This window comes from Bombus vosnesenskii, unplaced genomic scaffold (assembly GCF_011952255.1).
Source record: "Bombus vosnesenskii isolate JDL3184/JDL3185 unplaced genomic scaffold, Bvos_JDL3184-5_v1.1 scf7180000014854, whole genome shotgun sequence".
Taxonomy (NCBI): domain Eukaryota; kingdom Metazoa; phylum Arthropoda; class Insecta; order Hymenoptera; family Apidae; genus Bombus; species Bombus vosnesenskii.
Genome location: NW_022883686.1, coordinates 333,323 through 345,111, shown reverse-complemented (window position 1 = coordinate 345,111; position 11,789 = coordinate 333,323). Strand labels below are relative to the sequence as shown.

At 38.1% G+C, this 11,789-nt stretch overlaps 1 pseudogene; it reads left to right on the top strand.

The window, feature by feature from the left end:
* The first annotated feature begins 275 nt into the window (after nucleotides 1–275).
* LOC117240745 lies at nucleotides 276–736 on the top strand (annotated as a pseudogene).
* The last annotated feature ends 11,053 nt before the right edge of the window (nucleotides 737–11,789 follow it).

The following is an 11,789-nucleotide window of genomic DNA, read 5'->3' as shown; positions in this document are numbered from 1 at the left end:
ATACATTTGACAACACAAGTATCAACTCGTTTCGTTATTGTATAAACCAACACGTTTAGAGTCCACTACAATGATAATGCAGACGATCAGGAAATATAATTTCGAAGGCAAAATATGATATACTTATACCGAAAAACTGCAAACCTTTGGTAACTAGCAAAAGAAATTCTACCTCTGTCTCAGCGCTGTGCGACGCGGCATCTCCTCTCGGTGCAACATTTCGCCCCACAATCAGCCTACTTTTATAACTTCACATTTATGCGATATCATTTCCCAACAAATTTCAGGTACCGTTTGATATCGATTCTAAGATGTATGTGAAGAATATGCCATTTTCCTTCGTCTTTTTAAATGGTAAGAGATAGACGAAGAAGTTGCTGATTATCCAGAATTTCACAGGAATGACTTCACTGTAGAAATTTTACCGATTCTGAAAAATGCACCTCTGGCCGAGGATGGATTCGCCCATCTCTTATATTTGAATGCTGATTGCTTTTACTGGAGTCAAAAACTACAAGCACTACGAGAGTATAACAAATGAAACTATACAATTAATTAATGAGCATTATGTTATTAATCGGAAATGTTTTGTGTTTCCCAAGATGCAAATAATCTGTGGAATAATTTATTGAAACCAGTTGATAACAAGAGTAGAGCTTACATTAAGCTATTTATAAAATGTCCTACTTCGAAATAACCGTTCTTGATGACGTATAGAAATTCACAGAACAACGAAATTTTTTTTTTTATTTATTTGTTGAAATTACAATCAATTCTCGCGTTGAGAATTTTCAGTAATTTTTCTGGCGTGGCGCAGTGACATAGCTGTTTATTTACAATAAGTTAATGCTTATTATAGATAGGTATAATTTATAAGTATTATAAGTAAGTGCATATGCTTAATTTGGATAACTAAATGAATCTAGCGTTTAGGTCTAGCGGGTAGTGCCTCTTCAGCCTGCGAATCTGGTCCGTCGTTTCAAGTAGTCCAGTGATTAGGGGGTTTCGGTGTTTGTTGACTCTTTTGCTATATCTGTCGCTGTATTTTGCTATTTCCTCTTTGACTGTGGGTATCTTGAGGTCGCGATGGATGGTTTCGTTGGTAACATACCAAGGTGCGTCTATTAAGGATCTTAGCGTTTTCGATTGGAAGCGTTGTAGTATTTCGATGTTGGAGTTACTTGCTGTTTCCCGTGGTCGGATTCCGTAGGTCCAGACAGGTTTTATTACGGTCTTGTAGAGGGTAGTTTTATTCTGTATGTTTAGTTTGGAGCGTCGGCCCGTGAGCCAATAGAGTTTTTTTAGTTTGTCCTTTAGTTGCTTCGTTTTATCTGAGATGTGCTTTTTCCGTGTCAGTCTCCTGTCCAGGATCATTCCCAGGTATCGGACTGAGCCCTGCTAGGAACTGTTGCATTGTTGACGGTGACCTGGGGCCAGGTTTGTTTTCGGAGCGTGAAGGTTACATGTGAGGATTTTTTTTCGTTAATTTTGAAGCCCCATTTATGAAACCACTTTTCCATGAAGTCGAGAATTCGCTGGAGAGTGGATGAGGCTATTACCGGGTCTGCGTGGATAGCTAATAGCGCTGTGTCGTCTGCAAATGTTGCTATTGTTATATCGCTTGATATAGGTAGGTCGGCAGTGTAGATGGAGTACAGTAGGGATACGAGGACACTACCTTGGGGTATGCCGGATTCTATTGGGAATGTTGCGGAAGTGGCGTCTAGACATTTAACCATGAATTGTCTATTGGTTAGGTAGGATTTTAGGATGGAGTAGTAGGGGTGAGGTAGGATCTTTTTAAGCTTGTATAGTAGCCCTTCATGCCATACTTTGTCGAATGCCTATTGGATGTCTAGGAAAACCGCTGAACAATATTTTTTCTTTTCGAGTGTTTGGCTGATCGTATGAGTTAAGCGGTGGATTTGCTCTACTGTAGAATGATGTTTTCGGAAGCCGAATTGGTGATCTGGGAGTGTTTTCAAGTTCTCTAGGATTGGAAGGAATTGGTTCGTGAGTATCTTCTCGAATAGGTTGGACAGGGTAGGTAAAAGACTGATTGGGCGATAGGAGCTGGTTTCGTATATCGGTTTACCGGGTTTAGGGATGAGGGTAATCAATGAGATTTTCCAGGCCTTAGGATAGTGTTCCAGGCGAAGGATAGCATTAAAAATCGATGTGATGAGTGCTGTCCCTTTTATGGGAAGTTCCTTGATTGCTTTATTGCCTATTAGGTTGTGTCCTGCTGCTTTCTTGGGGTTTTGGCGACTGATTGTTTCTATAGTCTCTGCAGAGGAGAAGGGTTGGATAGGAGGGGACATTTGGAAGGGGGTGTGCAGGTATCCAGCAACGTCCGCGGCAGCTTTGGGGGAATGGGATTTGAATACTTTTGACAAGTATTTAGCAAACAGGTCGGCTTTTTCTATAGGGCTTCGCGCCCATTCACCTTGCGGACGGCAGATAGGTGGGATTATTTGTGGGGGGCGTGTGAGTTTCCTGGAGGCCTTCCAGAGTGAGTAGTTGGAGTCGGCTGTGGGGGATAAGCTGGCGAGGTATTTTTGGAAACAGTCGTTTTTATAATTGTAGTATCGTGGACGAAAGGCCTAAGAAATATCGGCCGAACTATGAACAATGTCGCGAGAGCCGAGGCGCCGTCGGGCCCATCAATGTGTCATCGGTCTTTTCAAGTGCATAGTTTCGTGGAAAAGACCTACGTGACCCTGGCTACGAGCGTCTGCAGAACACGTGTGCGGTGGGCCTAGGAAAAAGGCAATAGAATGCGACAACGGCCAGAGTGTGAGTCGAGAAGCAGAGTGCGAGTTGAGCGGAGACGGAGGTTGCGAGTGGCGTTGCCGAGAGAGTGTGGATTGCGCTGTTTTCTGTACGCTTGGCTGTGAATAGTTCAGGTTGAACAACAATCGACTTTTTCTGTCTGATTAACATCTCTATTGTCCACTCTTTGCAAATACATTATATCACGATATTACATAATTTTTTAAGGTTTTGGATAGCTTTCTAGTTGCGTTGTTTAGTTTGCGTTTGTCATCCGGTGTTCTATGGGTCTGCCATACTCTTCTTAGTCTACGTTTTTCTGCTATTTTTTTTAGTATGTATTGGGGACATTCCTGTTTGCTGATAGATGACTTTGTCGGTGTGAAGAGGCGGATTGCGTTTATTATGCTCGTGTTTAAGTATTCCGTGGCTGCTTCGATTTCTTCCATAGTTTTTAGTGAAGTTAAGGCTGAAGTTGAGTGTGTAAAGACTTCTCTAAAGAGCTGCCAGTCGGTGTGTTGGTTGTGAATGGAGCCATTAGGTGTATTCTCGATAATTGTTGAACTGATTGTTGCTATGACGGGGGAATGATCAGAGGAGAGATTAGCCGAGGAGTTGATTTGGACGTGTCTTGATGAGATATTTCTAGTTACGAAGAAGTCGAGAAGGTCGGGTATTTTGTTAGTGTCAGTGGGCCAGTATGTGGGTTCGTATGTGGTGAGGTAGTTGAGGTTGTTGGTTATTATGCTGTTTAAGAGGTTTTTGCCTCTTGCTGTAGCCAGTCTGCTGCCCCATTGGGCGTGCTTGGTGTTATAGTCTCCTCCAGCTATGAATCTACTGCCCAGGGTGTCCAGGAAGATATCAAAGTCTTCTTTGGCGATGGAGTGTCTGGGAGGGCAGTATACTGGTGATTGTACCATGACAGTCTTCTATTGCTACGTTTGTTGCTTGGAGGTAGTCTTTCTGGAATAATAGAAGTTCGTAGTGTTTAATACTTGTTTTGATTATGATTCCGGTGCCACCGTGGGCGTTTCCGCTGGGGTGTTGGGTATGGTAGAATTTGTAACCATTTATTTTCAGATAGTTTTTGTCGGTGAAGTGGGTTTCCGATACGAGCATTACGTCAATTAGCTGGTGTTTTAGGAAGAGTTCTAGTTCAAGTTTGTGTTGCGCTAGACCGTTGGCGTTTCAAAGTGCTATGCGCCTTGGTTTTATTTTGCGTCGGGGCGTGTTAATTTATCCACGGTAAGTGTTAGTAGCGATAGCAAGATGTTTATTTGCTCTGATTGTTTCTCTATTAGCTTTTCAAGCCTAGACAAGTTGTCTGTGTTAGGTGGGTTGGGGACACTGTTTTGGGGAAGATTCCTTTGGCTCTTCGGGTTATTTTGGATGCCTTGTACTGCTTGGGCATAGGAGGTTGAGGTGGTGAATTTGGTAGGACTGGGTGTTTTTTTGGTTGAGGGGATTGGGGTAGTCGTGAATTTCGGCGGGCTGGATGTTTGGTTTGATACCTCTTTTGCTCTGAGTTTAGGGTACCTGTTTGTGTATAGTGTTTTATAGGCTGAGCAGCCTTTGTAGTTGGCAGGATGGTCCCCTTGACTGTGGATGCATTTCGCTGGGGTTTCCGGTGATTTGGCGCACTGGTCAGTGGAGTGAGTGCCTGCACATTTAACGCAGTGGAAAGTATGGTTGCAGTATTTCTGCGTATGACCGTACCTTTGGCACCTTTTGCATTGCACTATTTCTTTTTTCACAAGCGGTGGTTCGAATTTTACTATCGCGTTCATTAGACGACTGATGTTGTAGATTTCCTTATTGTTCGCTTTTGTTTTATGTCTAGGAAGAATAAGGATAACGGGTATTTCGAGACTCTATGCCTTATATTACTTACGTTGATGACTTCGTGGCCGAGTTTTGAGAGTTCGTATTTGAGTTCGTCTATGTCTGCTGAGTGGTGGATGTTTCGTAGGACTACCCGGAAAGGCCTTTCCTGTTTGAGTTGGTAGGTGTGGAAGTTGGCGTTCAGGGTCCTAAGTATCTTGGTGAGTTTTCTGTAATCTTCTGGGTTCGTCGGCAGTATTTTTACTTTATTGTTATTTATCTTTAGGTTATAATCCTCCTTGGAGATATCTCTCTCTAAGGACTTAACAACGAAATTTAAGGACGGTTAGAGAAATTAAAAACAGTTTCTGTAAGTGTAGGATGTATATTTATCTTGCAATTCAATTAAAAGTATAAAGTAAAATACGGTATAACGGTATATACGGTATAATGCATAATGAATAAAAAGAAAATTGTTTTTCTACATTTCTTTGTTCTTGTACCATAATTCCATAGAGTTATCTTTATGTAAGACATAGTTTTACAGTCGCAGAAAGATTCTGAGATTTTTTATTGCTTTTGAACCATCCAAACTATTTATTCCAATTTCAAATAGTATCAAATAAAACGAGCAAATAGTTTTTAAATAGATTTTCTAGAAAAACATAGCAAGCTGCAGTACCAGATTTAATGTTGCTTTATTTTACTAGACGAATCTACATACAGTCATGTCCTATATACAGTAATGTAAATCTCGTGTTCGAGATTCGAGTAGGATAAATTTTCTTTTTCTCCGTTAATTTGAATATGGCTCAAGTCCTGTACCTATGGGTCTTTTCCGCACACCTCATATCCAACACATCACCCAATTTCTGGAACGGTCATGTAAGCGCGCTTACAAAAACGCATTTTTCGCTGCTCGAGCTTATTTAATTAATTTCATTAATTTATTTAATTTATTTCAAATATATTTGACGGGCTGCAACAGCAATCTCTCGTTCCTGTTTTATTAATCCTCTACACCATCCACCACAGGTTGTTAAAAATCACGTACTTGACAACGTGTTCAAAAATCATCAAAATCGGTGAGGATGTAACGGTTCTGTAGTTTCACCAGAACAAGAACATTGTTGTCTTCTATGTTGATTTTTCACAACTCAGTTTGCGGACGTATTTACCTAGCAAAAGTCAAGACTTGTTTGTATGATTGTGATTAGGCCACTTACAACTTATGGTAGACAGACAATGGTAGCATGACAGCAAAACACTACGTGCATTCTGCCAAGGACTATTTTCTCAACCAGTTAGGATTAAAAACAGTTTGGAAACTTTTTCTAAATAGTTTCTTTTCTAAAGATGTTTACAGACTGCTGGATTACTACAGACAGATGGCTAAAAACTCCTTCAGATTAATTTTTTCTATTCAGGGCAACGAACATATAATTCATTTGGTAATCCTATACAATATAGTTGTTTTCATGTTACAAATCTAGGTGCCTCAGACGTGCTAAATAGCTATGTAAATGAATATTATAAAATAAATATAACTTCTGATAATATTTAAATCCATCGGTATGAATAAAAGCCATAGCATAATTGTGGAGCTAATTCTACCTTCATTTTAGCGGAATTATTCAAATTCGTGTAGTATCGGAGAAAACTCTGGGTTTAAGAAGGTCTACTTAACCATGGGTCATCCACGTCTGTGGAATATGTGCGTGCCGGGTATACCGGAGCTATGGTATAAGAGGTAGCCATTAGTCAGTTATCAAGGAATGTTGTCAGCGTTGTCAAGGAGTGCGGTCAGCGTGAAAAAGAGCGTTGGAACCCTTGTAACGAGAGTAGTGAGTGACGAGTGACGAATGGTGACTACGTGCATATAGACTGACGGAGCATCATACTTGATTTCGTGTTGAAGTGAACGATATCGAAACAAATCATAGCGTTACCAAACCTACTATCACTATACTTTCCCACATTTATATAGTTTACAAATAATTTTGGGCACACTCGTACTTTTTCCTTACATAATTTCATATCTATGTTATATCGCGGAACGAGATCTTTCCTTGCTCCCTATATTCACTGTTTTTCCATATCTGTCCAAGCCTGATTATGTCATTGTGGCGGCACTTGACAGTAAACTTCCCAACAGTTTACGTCGCGTGACGCACGACACAAAGACCCTATACCTGCGGACAAGATGATTGCCAGATGTCGATACATTCGTACCGAATATTTCCAGCTAGCCTAAGGACCGCTATAAATCTTAGGATTTTAGCAAAGGTCCTCCAAAGAGACAAACAATCAGTCTCGAAGTCGACCACCTACCACGGGGACACACGAAAAATCTGCTATCTCTCACGTACGATGCTTCCCGCTAGCAACACCCTCTCAAGGGCAGCTAGCATCCTTTTCCAACGACTAACACGAATTAGCCAATAAACATTAACGTACATTTCCCTCACTTTCCGAACCAAAGCTTTTCTCAACGAATCCGATGCCTTCGCATCCTTAGACACATCCCAACACAGTCTTCCTCCGCAGCAGCATCGCGACAAAAAAGTCAGTCTATTACCGCGAGTCAACATACCACGATCGTTATACTTACACGGTTCAAGTCGAATAATTATCTAAGCTCTCGACATCTCGTGCAATCATTGTCCGCACTCGCAGCGCATCTCGAATCGTAGCTATCCAAGCTCTAACTTATAACCGCGCATTCGCGAACCGATTATAATCGCGTGTCCTGCGCCAAGTGTACTCATTGACATTACAGTGAATAAACATTTATCGTTCAATAAATCTGAGTTTTCCTTCCGACCCTATCACGACACATCCCACCTCATCACTGTGTCCGAAGTATAAAAGCAGCTGTATGAGAAGATGTTCACATTATTTGTTTCGATTTTTAGTATTTTTACTAATATTAAATTTGATGTATGTTGCTATATTTTAATTTTCTTAATGAAGCATGAAATACACTGGGCATGTTTTAATTATTTAATAGGTTATTGGTTTAATAGGTTTATGGTAATGATAATTATTTAATAGGTTTTAATTATATTTCAGTAATTGATCTATTTCAACCCATGGTATGATTTGTATCATACATTATACATGAATGATTTATACACTTGCAAAACACACAATATAATTATCTTCGTAGCAAAAGAAATATCTCTTCTAGTGAAACCATGCTTTTTGTCGTTTATTATCTTCAGCAACGAGCAAAGTTTTTTTCTGACGTATTGGTTCAATTTTCCACAAAATGCAATACAAAACACTATTTATAATTTTTCTTTTCCATTCACAATCAGAACACTTTATTCTTCCTCAGAATTGTAAAATAAGAAACTAACGTGATTTAACATTTCAGTGCACAAAAAATGTAAAAACATTCATGACGAGAGCCTATTTGAATAGTTTACACATTACATTTCCTCCTTGACCTTTCCAAGAAAATAAGCTTACACTGACGCACACAGATTTCCAATGCGAGTATTATTTATTAATTATTACAAGCAATTCGCAACATCATATATCGCGCATTGCAGCATTGTGCAATATATTTTTTATTTATAATTTCCTAATTTTCTCGATATTCTAAATAACCATATATTAAAACATAAACATTGTACGTAATGATACAAACTAACAAGAATGAAAGTCTAAAGATTAATTATGGCACTTGTAGCGCGACTGGAATATCAGACAAAAATAAAACGTGCTAGGCCTGAAAAACCCATATTCTTGAATATGTCGGAGATGAAAGGGCATCGAAGCCTCCCCTTTGAAACTTCGGGATAATCCCCTAACATTGTAATCTAGAGTCTACTATAGCTGTAATTAAACAATCGTAGTTATTCAATCCGAATGTAATTGTTTGAAATTAGTGACAGTGAGCTTTGGCTCGAGGCGACAATCTGTCGCCCAACATAGCCGCGGTCAAGCGATGAACGCTTTGTCTAACAAAGGCATGGAGTAATTCTATAGCTCTCCTTAAAAAGGAAATAACTGCAACACTCGACAATAAACATTCCAACGGTCTCTGTCCCGTAGCTCGTCAAGTGCAGACTCTATTCTGCGAGAAAGATGATTGCCAGATGTCGATGCTTCTCCGCAGTACATGTTCAGCTAACCCGAGGGCCCCCTATAAATCTTAAGACTTAGCTAACTAAAGTCCTTCAAACAGACAAACAGTCTTTGTCCCAACTACGAGAAAATAGAGGAGACCTATTTTTCAACGAACGACGTCTCCCACTAGCAACTTTCCTTCGAGGGCGGCTAGCATCTGTTTCTAACCACCGATAGGGAGATTGGCCAATTAGCAGCAACGCCAATTTCTCTTACTTTCGGAACGAAGGCTATCATCGACGAATCCGATGATCTCGTGTCCTCAGACACACCCCACATAGTTTTCCTCTGTGGCATCATCGGAACGGGAAATTCATTCTCTCTCGCGAACTAATCAACTACAGAGTAACGTCTTTACGATCAGTGATTATTTCACGTTTTACCAATAAGAGTCAGACTTCGATTGTGTGAGAACGTTCGTCTATCATCCCGTCGACCGCGTTATTGAACCTAGGATCATTGTCATTAGTTTCTCCAGTATCTAATTACCACAATTACTTGTCCAGTTCAAATCAATATATATATAGCATTAGCTAGATATTTATTAATATCTTCACAGTAGAAATAGGTATCGAATCCTTTTTTTTTTCTTACTTAGTTTGCAGACTTGTAAGAATATGTACATATCTTTCATTTCTTTAGAATTCCTTACTAAACGATGTAATACCATAATTTTAATTTTTGTTAAAGTTAAGTTCTGTATGAGTACGTTTTACACTAATTGTGTGTTGGTGTTTTTTAACCTCAGCAGAATAGGTCGTGCATAATATGAAATGGAATTTGTAATTCACATATTTTTGCCCAATAAACTGTTATATGCAACAAAAATATCATTAAAATATAAATATATGGGCAGTCATTGATACAAAGTCAGCTGCGATCAAAGTTTTACGATCAAGGTTTATTAAAATTATTTCTTCCTTGGCTCTGGAGATAAAAATGTTAATCGATTCATTTATGTATGACGATATACAGTTTCGGTAGTAGGGTAGTAGGGTAATGTTATTAGAAGTACGAGTGTCTAGAAGAGTATCATATCGTATATCATTACAGTACCGTTACAGAGGTGACGAGATTTACTGTCGTGAGTTCGCATTTTTGTTCGATCTTTGGTAAAGAATACACAGTAAAAATAGTATCAGGTAACAGACAATTCTTTATCATTCAATCATGTTTTTTATTAACTGTCAATCATCACTACCAATCGTTTGCATCAAAAATACCATCGGATCATTAATTATTACAATAGTTTTGAGGTGGAATGGATGAGGACCAATAATGACTGTAACTCATTTCCTTGTGATCGCGTCCGCTTATTTATGCTGGTCGGGGGAGAGTCGGAAAATTCGAATTCCTCTTTATTCGACGGTTGTATGTAGCGGCGACATTGTTTTGCCCGGAGTTTATTTATCATTACGTTGCATGCGTCAAAGCTGTGTCAATGTCCCGAGGCAAAACAAGAACATGAGTCGCTCTCGATTCGCTTCGTCCTTTGACTCCTGTGCCGCTACATTTTAAATGAGGTTATTGAACTTTCGAATATTTATTTTGTATTTTACATTTCACGCAGTAAAATTGATTCATTATTGTGGTTTTTCAATAATTTACAACCAATCAGTAGAGATAATCGGAACATTCGCTTTCATGTGATAGTTGGATGAAAATCTGGCTATATTCTGGCAAAAGTTGAGGTTAGGAACGGTTTTTCATAAGTTATTGTTAGGACATGCTTTGATTTTGCCGGTTTATGAAAGGTGAAAATACCTTTTGCGGTGACTATGTCATGTCGGAGACACAATAAATCACGAAACCGATATATCACCGGTGATCTTGCGTCGGAGTTTGGACGTTTCACGAATAATGTGAAGAAATTGAACTTTGTATATGAAAATAGAATTTATTATGCAAATCCAACCGAGTGACGATTCAAAGTGTTACAGAATGATTCAAAGTATTAGAAGAGACTAAGTCAAAATATTTTAACAGACTGATCCGAACGCTTACTTTGGAGGGTTTTAATACTGTGGTTTTAGTCCCTCTGGAGGGGTTGTCGTCTGGAGTATCTCAGAGACGCTTATTCCGTTACTATTTGGTTATTGTTTCGATGTCTGTGATATGCAGGATGTGTAGCCTATCCTATTACTGTTTCTGAGCGGGTGGTCTTGAGCGTGTAACAACTATATTAACCATGCGAGATATTTTAATTATTTTAGAATTTAAATGGTAAAGATCCCTTGTTTGTAGTAAAATAAATTGAAACAAGCACAAATGAACTGAAGTAAACGTATGTAATATTGATTAGATATAAAAGAAACCTTGAAATGGCAATAGGAAGATTATATCTAAGATTATAATTTCAAATAAAATACTGTACATCGTGATAAAATACATTTCCCTTGTTATATTTATCACATTCCTTATAATTATACTTGTTAATTATTTAGAATCTGCGTAAAAATATCTCCTTGAATACGAACATGAATATCATTTCATAGACATTCAAGAGTTAAAAAGATTTTATGTTTAATATTTTTACAAAATTGTCGATAGTAATTATTTAATTGTAATAATTTCCTTTTCTTGTATACTATATGTACGTGTGTACAATATTTAACGTATCAAATCTCTATAAAACAACAATTTTTCTAACAAACGGCTTGGTATCGTAAAAATCAAGCAGAAAGCAAATTAGAAAATTAAATAACGTAGAACGTAATGCAATATAATATGCATAAACATGATAATATAAAAAAATATATACATATATACAAAATAATACAAATGTATAGATATAAAATAACAGATACATACATAACAGCAAATAAACATATATAATAAAATTACAGAATATATGAAAATCATAAAAAACATATAAATATAATATATGACACATAATATGTAAAAGTTTTATGTTCTGGTTGATTTCATTAATCAAAGTAAATACTTTATCATATTCATCAGTCTGCCGCGGCAGTAAAATTTCAACCAGGTAATTTGAAATACAGTATAGCCTTCTTTATTCAGATAACAAGAAGACAAAACTGTACGGATAATGGAAC